At 38.6% G+C, this 25,450-nt stretch overlaps 1 protein-coding gene across 2 annotated transcripts in view; it reads right to left on the reverse strand.

The window, feature by feature from the left end:
• The window catches only part of HECW2 (HECT, C2 and WW domain containing E3 ubiquitin protein ligase 2), a 384,249-nt gene that overhangs the window by 204,948 nt on the left and 153,851 nt on the right, over nucleotides 1-25,450 (reverse strand). The window lies entirely within an intron of this gene.

Below are 25,450 nucleotides of genomic sequence, written 5' to 3' on the forward strand. Positions count from 1 at the left end.
AAGGTCTTCAGGATCCTTCCTTTCCCCAACACAGAGAGGAATGTGCTAAATGATCTACACCAGGTCACACCGTCAGGCAGTGGCAGTGCTGGGACTAAAACCTAAATGGCTCCTTGCTCAGTGCTCCTCCCACTAAGCCTAAATTAACAAATGAAAACAATGTAATGAACTGTGTGTGTGCTGCACTTAGAAGACTATACTGAAGTTATTTGTTCATATGTCTCTTTTCCCACAAGCTATATGTTCCTATAAAACAAAGTTGATGTTTTATTCATCTGTGCATTCCTAGTGCTTTGTACACTGCGTGGTACCTTGTAGGTGTTAAAATGCTTGTTTTAACTGAATACTCATATCAGAGCCAAGTCTTCCTCTCCATGCAAAACAGATTGGTTATTCCATCTCAATACTAAAGACGTTACTCTGAATATATAAAACTCTTAATGATTCTTCTGAAAAGCCCTGTTTCACAGCATCCAGCACCTTCTGAGTCTTTCACTGACAACGTATGTGCCACAAGATGCAGGAGGTTAGAAGAGCAGTAGGCAGTCCTCTAAATCAGTACTCCAATTCACTTCCCCCTTCCTGATATGATCAAAAGTCTGTGTTGAAGATCTAAGATTTATTCAATCTGAAGTCACAGGCTAGAGACATATGCTATATTTTTTTTTCATGCTCTGAATGTGGGAGAAAAGTGAGTTATAATGGTATAATGGAAAAACATTGAATGAGGTATCAAGAATCACAAATTATGAACCCGGTGAAGACTCCAAACAACTGCGTGATTCTATGCAGATTTCTGTCAGTCTCTCAGCTTCCTTATCTACAGCATAGGGGTGATGATCATCTGTAGGGTCGTTCCCAGCTCTAAAATCTGTTATTTTCTAAGAAGTCATGATTTTTATGACACTGTATCCAGTATCTTATCCCCCTCAGTCTCTGAACTCAAAATAGCTAGAGGATTGCCATAATTAGCTTAGGGTACAGTGGTAATAGTCAAACATAATTGAATGACTGAACAAAGGACTAGATAAATGGGAAATTCTACACCCCTCCACTGAACTTTCTTTCAAGATACAAAGTAGAAGCAGAATCTTTATCAACAGCAAATCCTAAGTCCCACAACACAACAGTTTCAAAATGCTTTAGAACCAAAAGAAGTATCTCCCTTTAGCTTCCAGTATTTTTTATCACATGTTAACTCAAGAAGACTACTGAGTCTTATGGAGAGATTAGGATCTGGGGAATGCTGGACTCGTTTGAAGTAAGCTAATCAATGAAACAAGTCCTTCTCTTAATTCCATTATTTTATCTCCCATCGCTATAAGGGGTCCACCTATCTCACAAAAGGTTGGTCACTGATATGCTATCAACAATGCCAAAAAGAACAAGCATACAGGAGAATACAATCAATGGTGTGCTGGAGTCTTTTGTGAACTTTTTCAAGAAACTTGCAAGCTGGTTGTTAGATGTTGGCAGCTTGAAATTAGCCATGGTTGGGAGGCCGAGACGGGTGGATCACGAGGTCAGAAGATCGAGACCATCCTGGCTAACACAGTGAAACCCCGTCTCTACTAAAAAATACAAAAAAAATAGCCGGGCGAGGTGGCGGGTGCCTGTAGTCCCAGCTATAGGGAGGCTGAGGCAGGAGAATGGTGTAAACCTGGGAGGCGGAGCTTGCAGTGAGCTGAGATCTGGCCACTGCACTCCAGCCTGGGCGACAGTGCGAGACTCCCTCTCAAAAAAAAAAAAAAAAAAAAAAAAAGAAATTAGCCATGGTAGAAGTATTTATACCATGGAAATCTACAAACACTACAAACCAGGATTTTTTGTTTTTGTTTGAAAGAGAAATCCAGTTTGTCAACACACTACTGACCATGACACTTGGCTAGAAAGGCTCTGGGAAAAATAGATAATGCAACACCAACGGAGAACAAAGAGAAGATTCATAAATCAAGAAACCTGGGTTCTAGCTCTAATATTCCCATTAACTGACCATGAAAACTGGAGCAAGTTTCTAAATCTCTGTGTTGCTGACTAAAATCTTAAGAGAAGTTAAACAAATGAACTCAAGTATCTCTTTAGGATCTAAAACTTGGGATTTTATGATTCTCTGTCTGGGTCATACCTACCCTGACTCCCGAGATCTTACAGGAAATGCTCCAGGAAACAAAAACTGGGCAGCACCAAGACATGTATCAATCTTCCCATCTTCTGCTAGACCACAGTTTAGTGCTGTTTCAGTCTGATGCATTTGGCCAATGCACCACACTCAAACTTGGTCGTAGTTCTAAAGTTCTCAGGATTCTTAATTTTTGAGTTGCATGAAAAGAAGTTTCAGAAAGCCTCCAGCTGACTCAAGGGTTACACTTAGACTTAGGCTAGAGGCTCTCAGAGCATTTCTGGCCATATTTGTCAAGTGCTTGCTACTTCTATCTTGTTGCAGTCGTGAGGTTCCATAAGAAGTCCTCTAGGTATGAGGGCAGAAATGAAAAGTGCCATGCGACCAGAAGATTTTTAAAAAGCACATTATCCTAACACCAGAGTTCCAGTCTTGATCCTGAGCCCCCATCCTGAATCCCTTACACAGTAAGTCCCTTGAAGGGAGAGACTGTGTATTACCCACAAAACCTGGCACAAGAATCATAAAAAAGATTTGCTAAAGTCAATTCCCTAGTTTGGTAGAGTTTGGGGTTCACTGACCTGAGATTGGTATAATAACATTTAGTTAAATGTTTCTCCCAGAGCAACAGAGGACGCCTCAAAATAAGTGCTCATGACAAGCCAGCACAGATTTATCCTATCATGTAGGACGGCAGTGTTATTGTGCAAGGTTTGATCACGAAAAAAATGGAAATGTTGCTTCTGCTCTGCCAAGCATTCTCACTTAGGGATGCAAAGATTTGTAAATATGATCATTGTTCCATGGTCATGCGCTTCAAAAGAAAAATGCATGTAACATATTTTGGGATCAAGTAAATAGCAATGGTACATTTTGACATAATCCTAAAAGTGATGACAAGAACAATATCTAGCAGCATCTATTTGTAAGTGTGTTGGAGCCAGATTTCTAAAAATTCAGTCAGAGAGAGCTGAACTTAAAAATAGAAAAAGCGGTTTAAACTTAGAATGAATTCTAGAAAATGATCATATGTATCTAATCTAATTCATAAAAATAAATCTTTAAGAGACTAAAACTAAAAGCGGGGAGTTTTTTAGGTCAGTCTGTTATGTCCGATCAGATCAGTACTTAAACCACTGAAAACAATTCTTAAAGCTCCCTAGGAATACAGGATCCATGAAGTCTTGGAAATTCAGTCCAGGACTAACAGCTTTTCCCAAACCAACAAGATTTAAATCTAAAGACTAAAGGAATATTTCCAGTGAACCATGTCACAAAATTCAATTGTATGTCAAACAGAAATATAGCCAACAGGACACTGAACTTCAGTTCTCCTTGTAAAATGTTCATTATTGAACACATTTTCATTGGACTTGTATCGAACATGATGCAAATATGATTCAGACATGGCCAGTCTGTAAAGCCAGGAAGTCCACAGGGCACAGTAGAAGGCCAGCACACCCACAAATGTAACAACATAGTGTAAGGACAGCAGCGATAACAACAGCCCGCCAAGATACACGCACATTCTGAGATCATAATGCCATTCCAGGCAGTGGCTCAGCTAGAGACAGGAGTTTTTTTTGTTTTGTTTTGTTTTGTTGTTTTTTGTTTTTTTTTTTTGAGGCAGGGTCTCACTCTGTTGCTGAGGCTGGAGTGCAGTGGTGTGACCACAGCTCATTACAGCCTTGACCTCTCAGGCACAAGTGATCCTCCTGCCTCAGTCTCCTGAGCAGCTGGGACTACAGGTACACACTACCATATATGGCTATTTTTTTTTTTTATTTTTAGTTTTGTACAGACAAGGTCTCCCTATGATACACAGGCTGGTTTTGAACTCCTGGCCTAAAGCAATCCTCCCACCTCCATTTCTCAAAGTGTTGGGATTACAGGCATGAGCCGCCGTGCCTGGCCTAGCAGCATCTTTTAATTAAAGGCCAGGTTCCAGGGTGCAGTGCTCTTCCTTTTTAGTGGGTGCTATCACTTCTAGAGGTAACGATTATTTTCTGGTCAGAGAAGTTAAACGAACAAACAAACAAAAAACTCACAAAGCACTTAAGGTTTAAAAAAGCAATCCTGTTTCAATACAAAGGCCTTGTGCAAAGGAGGATGTCTCTCCCCATGAATCAAGTGGCAAAGTCCAGACATCCAGGGCACTGTACTTTTGTAAAAGAAGACATACTAGGAAGTGCCCAAGCTCAGGAGATAGCGGTACTGGGGCAGTGGGAAGCATTGTGGAAATGCAAAGAGAGAGAAAACTGGCCAACAAGGCCTTAAAGCTTAAGAGGAGGCATTTTTAATTAGAAACTTGGAGTGACTTGGATCAAAATTACATGGAAAGCCTGGATGCGGTGGCTCACACCTGTGATCCTAGCACTTTGGGAGGCCGAGGTGGGCAGATCACTTGAGGTCAAGAGTTTCAGACCAGCCTGGTCAACATGGTGAAACCCCATCTCTACCAAAACTAGCTGGTGTAGTGGCACACGCCTGTAGTCCCAGCTACTTCAGCCGAAATTGCACCAGTGCACTGCAGCCTGGGTGACAGAGCAAGACTCTGTCTTAAAAAAAAAAAAATTACATGGGAAGATCCTGTTATTCAGTTTAAGGTTCATTATTTATGTCCCCAGTATTTACGCAATTTATGCACAAACCTATTGTATTAGCTTGCTAGGGCTGCCATGATAAAGTACCACAAACTGGGTAGCTTTAACAACAGAAAGTTATTGTCTTAAAGTTCTGGAGGCTAGAAGTCCAAAATCAAGGTGCTGACTGGGTTGTTTTCTTTTGCCAGCAGTGTGGGAAAATCTGTTCGAAGCCTCTTTCCTTGGTGTGCAGGTGACTGTCTTCATGTCACATGCTGCTTCCCCTTTCCATAGGGCAACCATCATACTGAACTAAGGCCCACCCTAATGACATCATTTAACTTGCTTACCTCTGTAAAGATGCTGTCTCCAAATAACACCACATTCTGAGGTACCGGGGTTAGGGCTTCAACATGTGAATTTGGGGGGTGCCAGGACACAGCACCTGGATTACAGAAGGCACAGCCCTTATTCACAAAGAGTTTATCATCGCATTTTGAGGTCAGGACTTAGTTACAGGACACATTCAGAACACCCTTTAGGAAATGTAATCAAATGATAAGCTCTTTGTTTTGGCCAGGAAACCTTTAGAGCAGTGGTTTTGAAATTTCATGTTCACAGTCCCCTTCACAATGACTGCCACATCTCCATGCTACTATTTACTTGATGCTTTTTCATCTTTGCTGTTTTTATTTATGTAAGTTTACCTCAGACCATTAATGGAAAACCAGTATCTCTGCCAAAACAGAAGGCAAATTTAAAACTAAACACATTACGATTAAATTTTAAAATACTGCCCATGAATCATCTGAAATCCTTTTGCCCCAGTTCAACATAGCCCTAAAGGCTGGAAGGAGCCCTCCCAATTAGGAAATTATTAGACAACTTTGGTCCAAATTCTGTCACCATCATCTGTCATGGGTAAGCAACTTAACCTATTAACTTCCTCCTCTGGTTCCCACCCTCAGGTGGCACAGTTAATCAGGTGGAGAGCTGCCCTAATAATTATATGAAATATGAAATAATATAAAATAGAGCTGGGCCTAATAGCTCACTCCTATACTCCAAGCACTTTGGGAGGCCCAGCCTGGAGGATCACTTGAGGCCAGGAGTCCAAGACTAGCCTGGGCAACATAGAGAGACCCTGTCTCTACAAAAACATTAAAAAGTTAGCCAGGCATGGTGGTGCACTGCCTGCAGTCCCAGCCACTCAGGAAGCTGGGGTGGGAGGATCGCTTGAGCACAGGAGTGCAAGGTAACAGTGAGCTATGATTGTGCCACTGCACTCCAGCCTGGGTGACAGAGGAAGACCCTGTCTTTGTTTTTTGTTGTTGTTGTTTTTTTGTTGAGATGGAGTCTCACTCCATTGCTCAGGCTGGAGTGCAATGGTACAATCTTGGTTCACTGCAACCTCCGCCTTCCAGGTTCAAGCAATTCTCCCACCTCAGCCTCTCAAGTAGCTGGGATTACAGGCACGCGCCACCATGCCCGGCTAATTTTTGTACTTCTAGTACAGACAGGGTTTCAGCATGTTGGCCAGGCTGGTCTCAAACTCCTGACCTCAGCTGATCCACCTGCCTTGGCCTCCCAAAGTACTGGGATTACAGGTGTAAGCCACCATGCCCAGCAGACTCTGTCTGAAAAAAAATTATGTGAGATAATGTTATTAGAAGAGCTCTCTCAATATAAAAGCACTATAAAATATTATCATGGATAAAATGGATAGCAGATGAAAAACTTGAACCCTTACTTCTGCTCTCTTTTCCACTCTCTAATTTGGAGCTCTCCCTGTATTCTCTGAGGTTTCCTACAGCTACACTGCTCGCCCACACCAGCCCGCACTTGTCTTAGCCTGTTGGCTGCTGCTGGTCTCTATAGGAACGCGGAAGCTGTTCTTAGTGACAGATGACCTCATTTCCCTCACCCCGTGCTTCAAGCCTCAAGGACTGAGGCAGGTTCTGCCTTCGTTGTGTGTTGCTGGTGATCACTACTCTGCAGCTCACCTGTGCACTCAGCTGCACCCCACCAACACAGTCATCAAAAAGCACTGAGAAGACAGTCCCCTGATTTTCTCTTCTTCGCTGCTTTTGAGTGAAATGCTTTGCTTTTCCATAAATAGTTCAGAGCCTCACGCCACATGAATACTTCTTCAAAAGTGGTTCTCTCCAGGGGACTTGAGCACAGCTGTCAGTTAGCTTGACTTAGAAGCAACAGACCAGAGAAAGGCAACATTTCCCCCAACAGCACTGTTTTGTATCCCACTTTACTCAGCCAGAGTCAGCTCAATTTCACCTCTGAATCTGAGACTGAAACCCTACCTGTCCTCCATTCCTGTAACATCTCCATTTCCAACTTGAAAAATCAAGCCAAACAAATCTCAGTATGTGTTAGGACCTTCTCTCCTTCTAACTTCAAAGCACTAAATTGTGCTTAGGAGGCAGGGAAGGGCTGATTGAGCTGGTATCGCCATGATCTGGTGTCAACATTCTGTGAGTGTGGAGCATCTCTCTCTCAAAGGGGCCTTCCTGAGTCCTAGAGAGAGGCCCCATTTCTGGAGACTCGCGCTTGCAAATTCCCCTGAGGTGGTCACTAGCCCTAGACACTGGGCTTCAGGAGCACACACCGCCTCTTTCTGCCAGTGTCTTCCATCTGGCCTCTGTGGCCCCTGGGTAACATCAGCCCCTGGGGACTCCTTTCCAGCAGGAGTAACAATGCCCCAACACCAGCTTTGTTGTGGGAAGATCCCCCATATCTGGTCCACGAGAATTATGTGTTCTTGCCTCAACAACTCAAACAGTGCAGGTTATGGTCAGCACAGCCCCTCGCACTCTGAGTTCCAGCCACAGCCTCTCACCTTGGGAGTCATCAGGTGTGGGTCGGACACCAGTCCACTACAGACAGCACTCATGAAGCTCTTAGAGCAGTTCCCTTCATGCCTCAATCATTTATTTGACCTGAGGTAGAGGGAAGTACCCCTGCTGAGGCCCTGAAGTGAAAGGTGACAAGTACACCCAAAATCCAAAGTGAGATGCTTGACTGTCCAAGCAGAACATGGGAAGGAGGTGGTCCAGTCATTCTCATGACCCTTACCCGGTTGCCACGTGAGACAGGAGTTGTTGATTTCATAGGGGATTTCTCTGGGGCCATTGTCTATGTTCTGGGGAACCTGTTATATTTGTCAAAAACATACACATACACTGAAGAGAAGCAGGGGTACTTAAATTCCTCAGTAGGAGACTGGATGTGCATGTTAAAAGTGTAGTAGGGAGTCAAAATCTTGTACAAGGTTTCCAAGCCTGTGAGACTGAAAAAATGGCATTTCTACCAACAAAAACAGGGAAATCAAGAACTGGTTTTGGCCGGGCGCGGTGGCTCAAGCCTGTAATCCCAGCACTTTGGGAGGCCGAGGCGGGCGGATCACGAGGTCAGGAGATCGAGACCATCCTGGCTAACACGGTGAAACCCCGTCTCTACTAAAAACACACAAAAAATTAGCCGGGCGTGGTGGTGGGTGCCTGTAGTCCCAGCTACTCGGGAGGCTGAGACACGAGAATGGCATGAACGCAGGGGCAGAGCTTGCAGTGAGCCGAGATCTGCCACTGCACTCTAGCCTGGGCAACAGAGTGAGACTCTGTCTCGAAAAAAAAAAAAAAAAAAAAAAGAACTGGTTTCACTTGTCAGTCTGTTCGTTTTGAACAAACTGAGTTTGAGAAGTGAGTAGCATATTCGGAGAGAAATGATCCTGGGAGCTTTAGACAGAGGTTGGGATTCAATAGGGGTATGCTGGGACACTGGCTCTCTGAGGGAGGGAAAGCCCTGATGTGTAGTGTTTGCTGCTTCCTGTGGTGTAAATGCTCTCATCACAGCTGACTTTCTGCTACCAGCGTGCACGCACTGAATGCAGAGCTGTGCTTTCAGTGCACGACGTGCAGAATGGGCTCTTGGGAGCCAACAAGAGATGGCTCCAGGCACCTTTGGTTGGAGATGAAGCTTTCTGCTTAAACTGGCCTCTTAAAAAGAAGGAAATCCACAATAAAGTCTGAAGAATATTTAAAGAGTAAGGAAAGAAACAAGTTTCTGTAAAAATGGAAGGACTGGTCAGAAAACTGGGAGATCCAGGACAGTGTCACAGCCAATGAAGAAAAAAGTCTCGAAAAGAAGGGGCAAAAAACAGTATCAAAGGGTGTTGGGGGTTGAAGAATAACAAAAGGTCTAGTAATCTAACTTTTAAGAGTTACTGTTGATTTCCAAGTGCATGGTTTTAGTACATAGTATGGATAGAGGGGTTCTAGTTGTAATTTCTCATAAAAATAAGAATTTTCTATTTGAATTTTATTTCTTCATATCTTTTTCTTAATAGAGATAGCTTTTCTTAATAGAGATATTAAAGAAATTATGTTGAAATATTTTAGCTTATAGATACTTGCATTGGTCACATCAACCTTTAGAAAACAATAAATTACATCAGTTACAGTTTAGAGAAAGATGAGTAAGTTTTAAATTTTATGGCAAAGAAATGTTTGTACTATACACAATTATGTTAGATCATCTCACTCTCTCCTATGCCTAGGGCTTATATAAGCAAGCACTCAGCCCCATGGATTTAAAATCCCAAGGAAGGTGTGCTGCACTAAAAAGGAAACATAAGAGATAACAGAAGAAAAAGTATTTCTATGTATTTGATCATAAAGGTCACCTGAAAAACGGTGGCAGCTTTACAAAAACAGTATTGGTGAGATATTTTAAATGGTGCTATTAAAAACTAGCGAAAAATTATAAATTAAACCTCTACGAGCCTCCATCTAAGAAACTGAATCATCACATTCTACTGAATCTTGGAGGATCAGATTCATGTTCAGTGGGAGGCCCAGTAAATGCCCATTTAACATATTTCAGTGTAACCACACAAGCTTGCTGGGTGCAAGAGAGGAGACTGACAAAGGGGACAATCGAAGCAGCATGGGAACAATTCCAAATCCTGCACGTGACCCAAGAGGGAATGTGAAATATGCAGTTCTTCCAAGTATCCTGCCAGGCTGCAGAGAATTTTAGTTTTTGATGACAAGGGCTTTGTTGTTATTATTTGTTTGTTTGTTTTCTTATAAAAATAGCCCGTAAATATAAGCTAACTTCTTCTCTGGCACTCAGTCTGAGACAGCAGTCTATTCTAAAATGGGAAGAAAAATCTGCCATTGAATTTGGTGTTAAGTCATATTGCTTTCCTAAGGAGTTTTCATGGGTAATTTTGGCTCTACTAAAAAATCACCTTCAGGAAGTGGCTTTAGCACCTAATTCCTTTTTAAGAAGCTCCTCCACAATGAAGGAAATTCCTAGTAAGCACTGTATTTTTCCCAGCTGTGTTACTGAACAACCATGTACACATTACTTAATCCATCTAAGCCTTCAGCTTCTAATTTATAAAACGAGACCAGTAGAGTAAATGATCATGAATTTTCTTTCTAAATTAAAAACCTTTATGGCTCTACATTTTAAAATACACTTCAACAGATAAATAAATTATGACGAAAAATATCATACTTCACTGCTAGCATTCAATTTCCTTAAATAAGTAACACAGTTTCCTTACATTTGAGTGAAACTTATTTAAAATGTAGAATTCGGGAGGTTCCAAAGACAGCTTCACATAATGTCACTAAGATGACAATGTTGCTGCTTGTCCTAGCAGTGTTGATGCAGTTAGAAAGAATTTTACAAGTAATAATCCTAATTATTTTTAAGTAAAAAAAATTTTTTAGAGACAGGCTCTTGCTATGCTGCCTAAGCTGGACTCAAACTTCTGGGCTCAAGCGATCCTCCAGGCTCAGCCTCCCAAGTCACTGGTACTACAGGCAAACAATCCTGATTTTTCAAAAGAATTTTATTAGTTTCATAGCACTCCATTCAGGCAAATGAATCACATGATGGACCAGAAAACTCCAAGTTACCTTACGTATGCTGACCAGTAACCTTGCTCAAATCAGCAGTTACATCGGGTCATGTGCATAGCATAGTTCTCCTTGTTTATCTCCTTGAAATGTCTCAGAAATGACAGGTTTTTGGCAGTTAAAGTGAAAAGAGAAAAAGTGGCTGTCACGGAGCCCAAAACCAAGAATTTAACCTCTAGATGTTCGCTGAATTCTTAAAGCTTTCCTTTTCATGGTGAATGCTTTACAATGTCAAAAATATGCCACAGACTTACACTTAAAAAAAAAAAAACCTACTATTTATTTGGATGCCTTAAAAAGATACATACTAAATATTTAGAATCCTGTTAGTTAATTTAATGTAAATTCCCAGTTGGAAATTTCACATTTTTTAGGTTAGCCATTCATTAACATATTTGAGTCTAATAGTATAGCTTAGTGCTATAAATATAGTCCCCAAAAAAGCAGTACTTAATTTTGTAGAGGGAAAGGATGATCACTTTTTTTTTTTTTTTTTTGAGACAGAGTCTCACTCTGTCCCCCAGGCTGGAAGGCAGTGGCATAGTCTCGGCTCACTGCAAGCTCCGCCTCCTGGGTTCACACCATTCTCCTGCCTCAGCCTCCTGAGTAGCTGGGACTACAGGCGTCCACCACCACACCTGGCTAATTTTTTGTATTTTTAGTAGAGACGGGGTTTCACCGTGTTAGCCAGGATGGTCTCCATCTCCTGACCTCGTGATCCGCCCGCCTCGGCCTCCCAAAGTGCTGGGATTACACGTGTGAACCACCGCGCCCAGCCAGATGATCACTTCTTGATCCATCAATAATCTCAAAACAGTACTTGCTTGTACTAGAGGTATAATAACTATATCACATATATACTGGTACATATTTCAGAGTGTCAAAAATATAATAGATATTCTTCATGCCAAAGAAGTTATAACTTTTAGGGAAACATCTATGACTGCTTAGAGCAGCAGATGCACATTTTCAGAAACGAGAGAATAAGAAAGACCAAAAAATGAGAGTATAAAGCAGTAGATACACTGAATTCAGGAAAAAGTTATTTCTATTTAAACATAAAATGCTTTCAATATTGAAGATAGATCCTATAGGTAAGGAAATGGGAAACAAAAGGCTGGTACACTGTAAAAAATTAGGAAAAACCTGCAATGATGACTCATTAACTGTGATCCTGGATATAGAGGATATTTAAAATCTTTCAGAAGCCTGGTACATAGTAAAGTTCTAACATCGTTAAACAAATGGATGAATGAATACCCAAAATATTCTGTTCAATAAAATCATTAGTTGAAATCTACACAATATGGAATCATCCTCAGTAAAAACGTATTTACTCATACCATAATTACGCTAGCTTAAAACTGACTCTCGAACGAATTAATGAATCTGCACAGATGATGCAGCACAGAGAGCTGGGTAAGGTGCTCAGCCTACAACATGAACAAGATGCAGTGAAGGAGTCTTATAAGAGTGCAATGGAAGGAAGAAGCATGGAGAAAGACAAATTATAAATAACACAGTGTAATCAGCACTGAGACAGTGATATTATAAAGGGAGTAGGAAACGGAGTAGGAAAACAGACTGATTACCCACAATAGTTAGGTAGATTACCCACAGAATGGGTGACAGAATTTTCTGATTCCTCGCTTAAAAGATACACAGAAGTTAGACAGAGGAAGGGAAGGGAACAGGGGCTGTTCTCTTCAAGTACACCTGCAAACCCTTCAGGACAAAAGACTGGCATGTGCACATACAATTTCCACCTCCTGGAATGACCTTTCTTGTGTGTGAACACCAAAAAAATCTCAATTTCATACTAAGTCCAAATATCATCTTCTTGGTAAAGCCCTTTTTATACCCTTCCCATCTCTGAACCCATCTGAGGCATTAAACTGCCCCTTCTCCATGCTCTTGTGGTCTTTGTAATATTGTTCTAAACACAGTACATTACAATTATTTCCTTCCTACTTATATCTCACCCTATTGTGAGCTGATTCACGTTTTATCCTATTGCCTAGTGGCAGCCACACAGTAGGTTCTCAACAAATGTTTGCTGGGGATGTGGGTAGTGGGGTGGCTACCTGGCTACTCACGTATCACAATTATAAATGTTATCTTGTTTCACCTTTGGTGCAATCTTATGAGGTTGGTACATTAAGAAACTGAGACTCAGAATGGTTCAGCAACTCTTCCAACTGCCAAATACTACTGTCCCGTACCCCCACTCCAAAACCATCTTCGGGGCCACTGTATTATTACCCAATATTGAGGTTAATGGAGACTCTATCCAGTTCCAGCTTGTTCGTAGGTAAGGCATTATCGTGGTTCTGATAATGATTTTATGAATTACAGTAGCTGAGAAAATGTGATCATTTATGCTATTTGACTGCTGTTTTACACATTTTGATGAAGGAAGAGAAATATCATGCTTTCTCAATGAACATACATTTGGAGTTTTGCAATTCGTAATTTAAATAAAATAAGTACAAAAATTCAAACTATGAAAATGTGGAAAAATCCCTTAACATCACCACTAAATCTGAGTTACTCTGGTTTCTAAAACTTAAAACAGGTTGAAAATCTAGTTGCTCAATGCAGTTTCTCTGAAGTCCGTATGAACTGCACACTATTGTGAAGCAGGTCTGTATTTATTCAACAATGTCAGCCAGATTGCGGGGAACAATTGACGGAAAAAATTATAATGACTTTGATAGTTATCACAGCTCCACTGTAACTCAAAGATTGCAAGCATAAGGTTGTTTTAAGGCCTTGACTTTACAAATAATGATAAAAATAGCTGGTGCAAAATGAAATAGAGAACACGTGAGAGCCTGTTAAGGGGAAGACCCACTGGAGAAAATGAAGAGAAGATTTTGAATGTATCTGACATCTTTCATCATAACCTACATTAAGCAAGAAAAAAAGATATTCTTTGGTTTGGTAAACCAACAAGGATTTGAAGTTAAATTGTAAACTTCACCTATGTGCTTCCATTTATTTTATAATGCAACTTTTTTTGTATGTGTCTGTGTTCTATAACAAAATCAAGCCCAGTGGACTCTGGTGCTGCTGATTCAGATAAGTCAGGTTTTTTTTTTCATCTTCAAATTGTTTATTTATCCAAATGATTATTGTTTTCAGCCATTATGTTATGGAGGTTTGTTACATAGAAAGTGTCTATGAAAAAAACACAATAATAATAGTAATGACTAATGTGGAAGAAGGGGTTTAAAATAGGATGGAATTAAATGTTGTCAACAATAAAAGAAAAGATGGGAAAGAAAGTGATTGGGATGAAAAGATCCTAAAATTCTTGTACAGTTTGAGGCACTTAAAGATCCCGATTCATTATATGCTAACTCAATTACACATGTCAAAAATTGAAAGGATAAACCTTTAAGAGAATAGACTAGAATGTTTAAATTCCAACAAATACACTCAAGAAGAATGTGAGATGTGGGAGTAAAGACAACTCATCATTTCCATTGAGGGCATAAAAATAGGGGGGAAAAAAACTAAGAAAAAGCATGATATACAGAAAATAAATAAGATGTTGAAATAAGTCCAAACATATCAAAAGTAAAAGCAGATGTAAAAAAACTCTACATGTACCAATTTTAAAAGATGCTCACTTAGATTAGATCAAAAATCATAAAGCTTTACATGATTTACAGCAGTTAAATCTAGAGCACACCAAAGAATGGCTGAAAGTAAACTGATGGGAAAAGATACACTAAGCAAAAACTAACCAAAAGGAAGTTGATATAACAACCGATAACAGACAAAACAGACTTTAAGAAATACAGCAAGATACAATAATGGCATTATAAGTAACTTTATAGGTGTGCCCACTATTTAGTCCTTAAGAAAGTATAAAAAGCTAATTATAACAAACACGATAAAATTAGTATGTGTAGTAAGCAATTATTTCGTGGGTTAGTAACAGTTGCAACCAGAACAAAGAATTTCTAAACCTCATGCAAAAGCTATCTTAACTCAATCACAAAATATTTACAAGTATTTAACATTTACTAATTTCGGCTATATGAGTCTCCTTTAATGAAAAGTGACACAAATAAGCATGGGGGGCAATAAAAATACAACAAAGGTAATGTTTCTAGAATCATCTCAATCTGTGGAGAGAAGAATGCCTATATCAAGTATTGCTTGCAATCAATATGTTAAGGCATAAAATACACTAAAGCTTATTTGGTTACACCAACCTATGCAATTTTTGAAAACCTACCAAATATCCAGGGGAATCTTTCATAACCATTTTGAACATGTGGACTCCTCTGTGGACCAAAACTTCCACACGCATTTTAAAAGGAAGATCCGTGATAGTCTGAGCTACCAAGGTGATCCTGTGAATTCAGATTCCACTAAACTATTTTTCATCCACAATGGTCATGCACTGTCCTTGGTATGGCCCTGGGTATGCCTGCTCATTCAGTATTTGAACACTTTACAAAATGTATTCCAAAGTATGATACTTTCTAACCCCTAATATCTATTCTTGCAGTGACCCTGCAAGGATGTCTTAGGCTTTGAAACAGACTAGAAGACTAGATACATTGTTAGCAAGACATTCTACTATGGCAGAGACACTGATTGCTCACTGAATAGCCAGACTTCTATGCATTTCCCACTCCCCTTGCAGTTAGGCAGAATTTTGCTAACAATGCTGAACAATGAGCTGTGAGCTGAAGTGGTATGTGTGGTTTTGGTGCCTACGCATTTAAGAGCTGGCATAAGAGTTTCCAGCGCTCTCTTCCCCTGACACTTGCCCAAAGAGGTCATGTGTCCAGATGGCATAATGATAAAATGGTTGAGCCTTTAATAATCCAAAAACGAAAAAATAAAGAAGGTGATGAGCCTGAGTCCCTACATGACAATATGAATCAAGCCCCCTGCCAACCCACACTAGACATGCAGCATTAGCAATAAATAATCCTTTGTTCTGTTAAGCCCTGAGGATGCAGGGTTAGTAAATTATTGCAGCATAATCTGACTAGGTGACAAGAATTTAGAGTTAAGTTGTTCCAAAAAAACAATTTCATGTTCAAAGCTCTTATTTTCTAAGAGCATTTAAATATTTTAAAGATATGACCTAAAACAACTTTTCTTTGGCAGAAATCATGATAAAAAATCAAAAGAACTTAGGATCAGCCACTCTTAACCGTATCTGATAGCTATTCTGAAGATGAAATACCTAATACATTAATTCTTTGTTCCATTTGATTGAATTTCAAATTAAATTGCAGATTTCCCATCGCCTTGTAAAGCATGTTGATTTGGAACCTACACAATACTCAAATTAAAATACTGTATTATTTAGCATTCACATTTTAAGTGCTTACATAATTTCTAGAGCTCTGCTTCAAATAAATGAATTTTGTTTTCCTTAAGTAGAAGTGGCCCATTGTGTCACTTTAAACTGGAAATCCCTTCTTGGGAATTCATTCAGTGGTTAAGTTTGTGCTGTAGCTTCAGGCTACCAGTAAAATGATTTTATTATTATTAATAATTACCAAAATATTAATGATAGTTTATAATAATCATAACCTTACAATCTGCCCAAGCACCTTGCTGAGCATTTTATACGCAATACCTCACTTAATTCTCATGTTGGTGGTTTCTTAAGTCATTTTTTTAAAGATGGAGAAATTGAGGTTTAAAAAGTTAAATAATCTGCCCATGGTCATTCAGCTAGTCATTCATTGAATTTACCAATGTGTCTAACTGTAGCACCTGAGATCTCAACAACTGATAATGTCAGAGCTTCTCAAAGTGTGCTGCTGTGACGGTCCTGGGTAGTTCACTGACAAAAGTTATTCCTTAACAGTTAATGCATGTCAGAAAGAAATATACCTAACAATGCAAACCTTTCTCTAACACTATTGCTTAGAACATTGTCAGGGTAGACAGTTTGTTTTGTTTTAATCAAACGAGTTACTTCACTTCACAGAATACCTCTAGGTTCATCTATGTTGTCACAAATGAAAGGGTTTCCTTCTTTTTTAATGAATGCATAGTATTCCATTGTGTGTGTATGTGTGTGCGTGCGTGTGTATCTCACACTTTTCTTATCCATTCATCCACTGATGGACACTTAAGTTGACGGTATATCTTGGCTATTGTAAATAGTGCTGCAATAAACATGGGAATCCAGATATCTCTTCTGTATACTGATTTCATTTCCTTTGGATATGTATACCCATAAGTGGGATTGCTGGGTCATATAGCATTTATATTTTTAATTTTTTGAGGAGCCTACATAGAAAACTCTTTTTATGATGCTTTGCTTTATTGCACTTCACAATGTGTTTTTGTTACAAATAGGTGTGTGGCAACCCCACACTGAGCAAGTTGGTGCCATTTTTTTTCCAACAGCATATGCTCACTTCATGTCTCTGTGTCACATTTTGGTATTTCTTGCAATATTTCAAGCTTTTTCATTATTATTATGCCTGTTGTGATGATCACTGATCAGTGGTCTTTGATGATATTATTGTAATTGTTCTGAGGCACCATGAACTGTGCCCATGTAAGACTGTAAACTTAATCAAAATGAATATTGTGTGTGTTCTGACTGTTCCAATGACCCAACAATCCTCTTTCTCCCTCTCTTCAGCCATCCTATCTCCTGAGACACAACAATATTGAAATTAGGCCAATTAATAACCCTACAATGGCCTCTAAGTGTTTAAATGAAAGGAAGAGTCACACATCTCTCACTTTAAATCAAAAGTTAAAAGTGATTAAACTCAGTGAGGAAGGTATCTCAAAAGCTGAGTCAGGCCAAAAGCTAGGCCTCTTGCTTCAAACAGTTAGCCAAGTTGTAAAAGCAAAGGAAATGTTCTTGAAGGAAATTTAAAGTGCTATTCCGGAGTACATATGAATGATAAGAAAGTGAAATAGCCTTATTATTGATATGGAGAAAATTATGGGGGTCTGGAGAGAAGATCAAAGTAGTCAAAATATTCCCTTAAACCAAGCCTAATCCAGAGCAAGACCCTAACCCTATTCAATTCCGTGAAGGCTGAGAGAGGTAAGGAAGCTGCAGAAGAAAAGTTAGAAGCTAGGAAAGGTTGATTCATAAGGTTTAAGGAAATAAGCCGTCTCTATAGCATAAAAGTACAAAGTAACACAGTAAGTGTTGATATAGAAGTTGCAGTAAGTTATCCAGAAGATCTAGCCAAGATAATTGATTAAAGTGGCTACACTAAACAACAGATTTTCAATGTGGGCAAAACAGCCTTCTATTGGAAGAAGGTGCCATCTAGGACTTTCATAGCTAGAGGAGATGTCAATGTCTGGCTGTAAAGCTTAAAGAACAGACTGACTCTCTTGTTAGGGGCTCATACAGCTGGTGACTTTAAGGTGAAGCCAATGCTCATTTACCATTCCAGAAATCCTAGAGCCCTTAAAAATTATACTGAATCCACTCTGTTGGCACTCTAGAAATGGAACAACAAAGCCTAAATGACAGCACTTCTGTCATTTAGATTTACTGAATATTTTTACTGAATATTTTACCGAATATTTTAAGGCCACTATTGAGACCTACTGCTTGGAAAAAAAAAAAAAAAAAAAAAAAAAAAAAACAGTCACCTAAGAGGTCTGATAAAGATTTACAAGAAAATTAATGTTTTTTTCATGCCTGCTAACACAACACTCTTTCTGTAGCCCATGAGCCAAGGAGTAATTTTGAATTTCAAGTCTTATTATTTAAGCAATACATTTCTTAAGGCTATAGCTGCCATAGATAGTAATTTCTCTGATGAACCTAGACAAAGTAAATTAAAAGCCTTCTGGAAGGGATTCACCATTCTAGATGCCATTCACAATTCATGGGGTAGACTAAAATATCACCATTAACAGGAGTCTGGAAGAAGTTGAGTCCAACCCTCATGGGTGACTTTGAAGGGTTCAAGACTTCAGTGACGGAAGTCACTGTAAATGTGGTAGAAATAGCAAGAGAAATAGAATTAGAAGTGGTGCCTGAAGATGTAACTGAGTTGCTCCAATCTTACGATAAAACTTGAATAGACAAGGAGCTCCTTCTTATGGGTGAGTAAAGAAAGTGGTTACCTGAGATAAAATCTACTCCTGATAAAGAAGCTGTGAACATTGTTGAAATGACAACAACAACAACAAAAATTAGAATATTCCATAAACTGAGTTGAGAAAGTAGCACCAGGGTTTGAAAAGATTGATTATAATTTTGAAAAAAAGTTCTACCATGGGTAAAATGCTATCAAATAGCATTCATGCTACAGAGAAATCTTTTGTGAAAGGAAGAGTCTGTCAATGTAGCAAACTTCATCTCTGTCTTATTTAAAGACATTGTGCGGTTATCCCAACCTTCAGCAACCACCACCACCCTGATCAATCAGCAGCCATCAACATGGAGGCAAGACCCTGCACCAGCAAAAACATGACAACTTACTGAAGCTCAGATGATCATTAGCATTTTTTAATGATAAAGTATTTTTAAATTAAGGAATATACATCAGTTTTTTTTAAGACCTAGTGCTATTGTACATTTAATATTTAGATTATAGTGTACACACAACCTTTACATGTACCGAGAAACCAAAAAACTTTGGGTGACTGGCTTTAATTTGCTATTAACTTTATTATAGGAATCTGGAACCAAAACCACACTATCTCTAAGTTATTCCTGTACTGTTTTCCATAATGGCTGTACTAATCTACATTCCCACCAACAGTGTGTAAGGGTTCCCTTTTCTCCAAATGTCACCAACACTTGTTATATTTTGTCTTTTTGATAACAGCCATTCTAATAGGTGTGGGGTGACATCTCATTGTGGTTTTGACTTGCATTTTGATGGTGATTAGTGATGTTGATTTTTTTTTCATATACCTGTCGTTCATTTGCTTGTCTTCTTTTGAGAAGTGTCTATTCTGGTCCTTTGTCAATTAGATGGTTTTAAGAAAAATATTAACACTACAGCCAATCATCTAAAACTGCCAAAAAATCAAGAAGGTGGTGAGCAAGTAATTAACAATTGGGAAATACCAGACTACAATTCTGAACACAGGAAAGAAAAATGAAGACTTGGGACATAGGACACTGAAGTTCCAGCCTTGATTCTTCCCCCAACAAGCTGCAGGGTATCACCAATCTAGACCTTAGTTATTTATTTATAAAACATAAGCTTAAACTTAGGGATCTTAAAGCTCTAAGATACATGATCATAATGCCTTGGCTCACTATTGCAATCTTACTTTATTTTATTCTCCAAATGTGAAGAAATATGAAAATTGTCAAAATATATTATGATACTTTTTTTGACTGACAGTCAAAATACAGTTGTTCTGCCATTCATTTTTGAAGACATAATCAATCCATAGACACTGAGAGGTCTACTTAAAGTGTGGTCCAAAGAAATGCTGGTAAATTATTTGTTACCGGTCCATGACAATATAAGAAGCTTGAGCCAGAATCTGAAATACTTACATTAAGAAACTTTAGTTTAGATTATTTTTTTTCATAGCAACATTTTCTCATTGAAGGAATCAGATATTGATTTACACTCTAGAAAGGAGCATCTTATCTGTTCATAGATCAGTAACAGTTTGCAGACCAGTACTTAGAATAACTACTGGTATATAGCATAGTATACACTTTTACATTTTCATTATGCAAAATAAATAAATAATTGTCTTAATGTGCACTTTCCTAGTTCTGTTAAGTACCTGAAGTTGCCTACAAATGAGAAATGGCAAACAAAGCCTTTTGGAGTGTTTGCTTTTCTTTTGAACAGCCAAAAAAATAACATAGGTCCAAAGGTGAAAGGGAATTAGACAGTGAGCCTGAAACAAATTTACTATGATCTACGTCCTCTTTAAACTGTTTCCATTTGATTCTTCATGGAAAGCTGTTTGTGTTGCACGACCTAAGTGTCTTTGTATAAGACAAGCATTTGGTTCTTTTTATTTGGTGCACTTAGGAGGAGGCAATAAGGAGCGCTGTTAAATTTGTAAGGAATCAATTCTAATTTTGGAGACCAACAATAAATTATAAGCCTAGTGATTTCCTCAAACCATCTGCAAGGCAGGAATTGTTGTAATTTGGAGGTTTGGGACTATAGCTCCATTGAAATCATCTCTAGAAATCTCAGGGTGTATATGAGGCTTTCTGGAAGGAGGAAATATAATTAGCATATGTTTTGAGAACGGTGTTCACACCAAAGGCTCCTCAAATAATGCTTCGGTATTTTCAACTTTTTTCTTTGTATTTCCAATAGGGCCTATTTACTGCCTAAAAATGCCTAAAGAAAGATTTATTTTTCTGATTCACATGCATATGTTTTCCCTCCAGATAAGAAGTGCTACAAGTCATCTGGAGTGCGTTGTACAAAACATTCTGCACAATGAGCCAAACAAAAACAAAACTCACATTTCTAGAGGGGAAGAAAATGTAAGCCAAGAGAAACACAATCAAAATGCAGAGTGTGCCAACAAACCACACCTCATCAGCTTGATGTTCCACTAAATTCCTTCTCCTTTGGGACTTATTTCTATAGAGACCATCTCTCTGTTCCATAACTAAAACTAGAAGTTGCTAGGAAACAGTCAAGCTTCTCAGGACACAACTGACGGGCAGAGGCTGCTTCCTACCAAAAGGTATAGAAATCTTAAGCTATTTCTGACACACATGCTATTGTTATGAAATCTGGATTCTCAGCACATCTATGTCACAGAGCCCAAGAGAGAATTTATTATGCATGTTCCTGTTTATCCACACAGTATTAAATTTATGATTTAACCTGAACCTCAAAAATCTTTTCCCATTTAGCATGGTGCTGCCTCTTTTCTTTCACTTCCTCTCCAAATGTTTCATTTTACCTACTTTCATTTAACAGCATCCAAAAAATTGTTTTGCACATTATCATGTTACTAAGTACTCATTTGAAACATTATTCCCATCATATTATTGGTCCTATTAAAGCACTGAAAATTTCCACATGGCTTGGAGTTACTGTGTTCAGAATTTTTATATCAAAATTTTGTTACTTCTTTTAAAAACCTGGTGGCTTTCACAGATATTAAAATAGTCCTTAACACTCTCCACGAAGTAGTAACTACCAAAGCAGCCCACTCACTCTTTATCTTGCCTTTAAAAGCAGTTGTTACCCTTTTCCCTTTCTTATATTTCTAGCTGTGTTAGTGGCTCTATTAGCAACAACTGCAGATACAAGAAAGCCTGCTGCTGACTTAAACAAAGAGAAGAACATTTTTTTCCACATATAACATGAACTTCAGAGTGCCAGTCCAAGATCTATTTTCTGCTCTGCCATCCATAGCTTTTTATTCTCTTGATTGATGCCTCATGATTGCTACATGGATGCAACAGCTCAAGACATCGTATCTTTTCACCAGAGTTCCAAGGACAATAGAAGAGGAAGTTTAAAAGACTCTTCATGAAACTCTGGTTTTTCATTGGAAAGCAAAGTTCCCCCAAAGTTTTCCCATTAGATCTCATGGGCAAGAACCGAGTTACATGTCTACTTCTAGACTACTCAATGGTTGGATTAGCATACAAGTTTAGACCTTTCCTGAGCCTGGGGAGGGCCTACCTACCCTGAGATTAAGGACTTACTGCTCACCCCACTGACCCAATCAGGGTTCTGACTACAGAGGGAAGGGGGCAGAAAATGGACTCTTGTGGGGTCTGGGATGCCAGGTCCTCACCCCTTTTTCCTGCTGGGATAGAAATCTATTAGAAAATACAGTAAGAAGTGACAACATAGATGTAAGCAATCAATTATATTTATCATTCTTTGGAAAAGGCTAGAGGGGAAAACTGAGACCTCTTATCTCCCATCCTAAATCAAATCATAGAGGAACTTCAGCTTCAGACCTTAACAAAGTAATTAGCACCAGACTAGCCTTCCCAATGTACATAACTATAAAATTAGAAGTAGAAGTGGTTTTCAGACATTGGAAAACAGATGGTATTAGACTATAATCTCAGAGAAAAGAGAAACTTACAAGGTGACACTATGATCACCCAGATCTCAGATGAAGGACAATTTCCTGAGTGTAGAGCGAGAAGCTAGAGTCCATAGTAGTTCTGCTGAGCTTGGATACAGAGATCAGAGTCTGGGTCAACTGCAGTACTAGAATCTCCAGGCCAGGGTCCTGGAAACAAAAGAGCTCTAGAAGAATGAGGGCCAGAAGTCCACAAAGGGGATCCCCTACAAATCTTTGGCCAAGGTCTGGGCTGCACATACTCAGAAAGAAATGACCAAGGCTTTATAAAGAGCAGCTTTACAGGGCTGAGAGGACAACAGAGTGAACAGAGGTTAAGCAGTGCTGGTGAACATTGGAGCTATAGCTCAGCCAGAGTGAAGAGACCTGGCTAGCACTCCGGGCATCCAGCTAAGACATCAGAAATGCTGCTGCTTAGGAATAAGCACAGTGTACTAGAATAAGACCTACCATACACTTATTTCACCACAGCCCAAAAGCAAGACCTAACAAAATCCACAGGGGAGACCAAACTCGGAGGATGAATTCAACCAAGTTAGAAATAGTAGAAAAATACACCGGCCTTTTCGCAGATCCAGTCTAACAAAGTGTGAAAAATCAAACCTACACAAGTTCAAAGAAATAAATCTGCCTATTAGAAAAAAGAAAACACTGTTATTCCACAGAACTCAGAATTTCTACCACATAGAATCCTCAATATCCAGTGTAAAATTAAAAAGTGCTAGCTATGCAAAGAAATCATAAGAACCATGGTCAATGAAAAAAAACTAGTCAATAAGAACTCCTCCTGAGATGGCCTAGATGTTGAAATTAGAAGACAGAAACTTTAAAGTAGCCATATTCAATTCAGTTTGAAGAACTGAATAAAAATATGATCTCAATGAGTTAACACACAAGAAATCTCATAAGAGACATGGAAACTAGAAAAAGAGAAATGCATATTCTAGAAATGAAAAGTCAAATAACTCAAAGTTTAAAAATCCATTGGGTGGGACTGACAACAGAATGAAGACAAGAAAAGGGCAAAGTTAGTGAACTTGAAGATAGATAAATAGAAATTATCAAATTTGAATATCAAAGAGAAAAGATGTTGAAGGAAAATGAACCAGCACCTCGCGGCCTTGCAGAACAACATGAAATGATTTTAACATATGTATAACTGGTATCTCAGAAAAAGAAGAAAAAAACAAAAATAGAAAAAAAATTCGAAGAAATAATGGCCAACATTTGTCCAAATTTCATCAAAAACATTAACTTACGAAACTCAGAGAATATCAACGGGAATAAATAAAAAGAAAATCACACCTAGCAATACCATAGACAAACTGCTGGAAACCAAGATAAAAGAGAAAAATCTTGAAAGCAGCCAAAGGAGGGGAAAAAAGACATGTAACATGGGGAACAAAGACACAATGATAATGATAACTTACATGAGAAAGACACAGAAGCTTCTTGAAATAAACTGATGAAGAGTTACCACTTTTCCAAAGGGATTTATTTCCTAATTCTGCTTTCCTAGTGATAGCCTTGGATTAATTCCAGACTTAGGACTCTGACCTATACTTCTTCCTCTAGAAAGTAAAATACAACATCAAGATTTTGTGGTTTTGGTCACTTGGAGATAAGATTCACTGTGGATGGAATTCCTTAGTTCCTTCCTGATTACATTTAAACAGGGAAATATAGCAAGTGTGTGTATGGGAATCAATTTTTTAAGTGATTCTAGCATTTTAAAGATTAAGTTATTCATACACAAAATAAATCACCTTATATGAGAAAGTAAAATTGATTATTTCCCAAACAAATATCATAAAAGGATTTTTAAAAACACATTTTGGTATTCGTATTCGTAGTCTTATACTAAGTCTTCTATTAAGATTATAAAATAAAATCTAAAATGGGAAAAAAAGAGAAAGTCTAAAGAGAAGTTATATGAAGTGCAAAAGAGTGAAATTACATTCAAATCAAAAGGGTTACTTCTAAAGTCCCATCAAAACTGTAAGATTTTTTGTGAACATAATAATACAAATGTAATTTTTAACTTGTGTATCTTCCTCAATTTGATTATATTTTTAAACACACTTAGGGAAAATGCTGTGAAGACTTTTCCCCTTTTTTGGTTACCATAAGAAAAAAAAAAGAGAGATAATAATTCATTAAAGTTTTGCCCATTTTGGATTTTTTGTTTTCCAGCATGATTAATCATTAAGAGTTATAGAAGTGAATACAAACCAAATGTTTTTATTTCAGTCAATATAAAATTCTTTATCCCAGGGAAAAATAAATTTCAGTGGGTTTAACATTCTAACAAAATTTCAGCAAGAGTGTTGTTTTGCCTCAAACAAGGCCTCTCAACAGTGGTACTATTGGCATCTGGGGCTACATCACTCTTTGTGGAGGAGGCTGTCCTGTACATTGCTGGATGTTTCACAGCATCCTGGCCTCATCCCCTTACCCAGTTGTGACAACCAAAAATGTCTCCAAACCCTGCCTAATGTCCTCTAGGGGGCAAAATCTTCCCTGGCTAAGAAGCACTGCCATAAACAGATGGGTCTTCTTTTTCCTCTTTTATTCATTAAAAAAAAAAAGGCCGGCGGGGTGGTGGGGAATGCTTGGCTTACAACTTACATTGAAAGCAACAATGGCTTCCTAATATCTGATGCTAAATTTTGGAGAGAATTGTCTTTGTTCAATGAAAAAGTTCTCCAACTTTGGAGAATGTTAGATTTTATTATTGGGTTGGATTTCAATTTTCTTTCTGTTTAGTTGGTAGGTTA

The sequence above is a fragment of the Theropithecus gelada genome, chromosome 12 (assembly GCF_003255815.1).
Source record: "Theropithecus gelada isolate Dixy chromosome 12, Tgel_1.0, whole genome shotgun sequence".
Taxonomy (NCBI): Eukaryota; Metazoa; Chordata; class Mammalia; order Primates; family Cercopithecidae; genus Theropithecus; species Theropithecus gelada.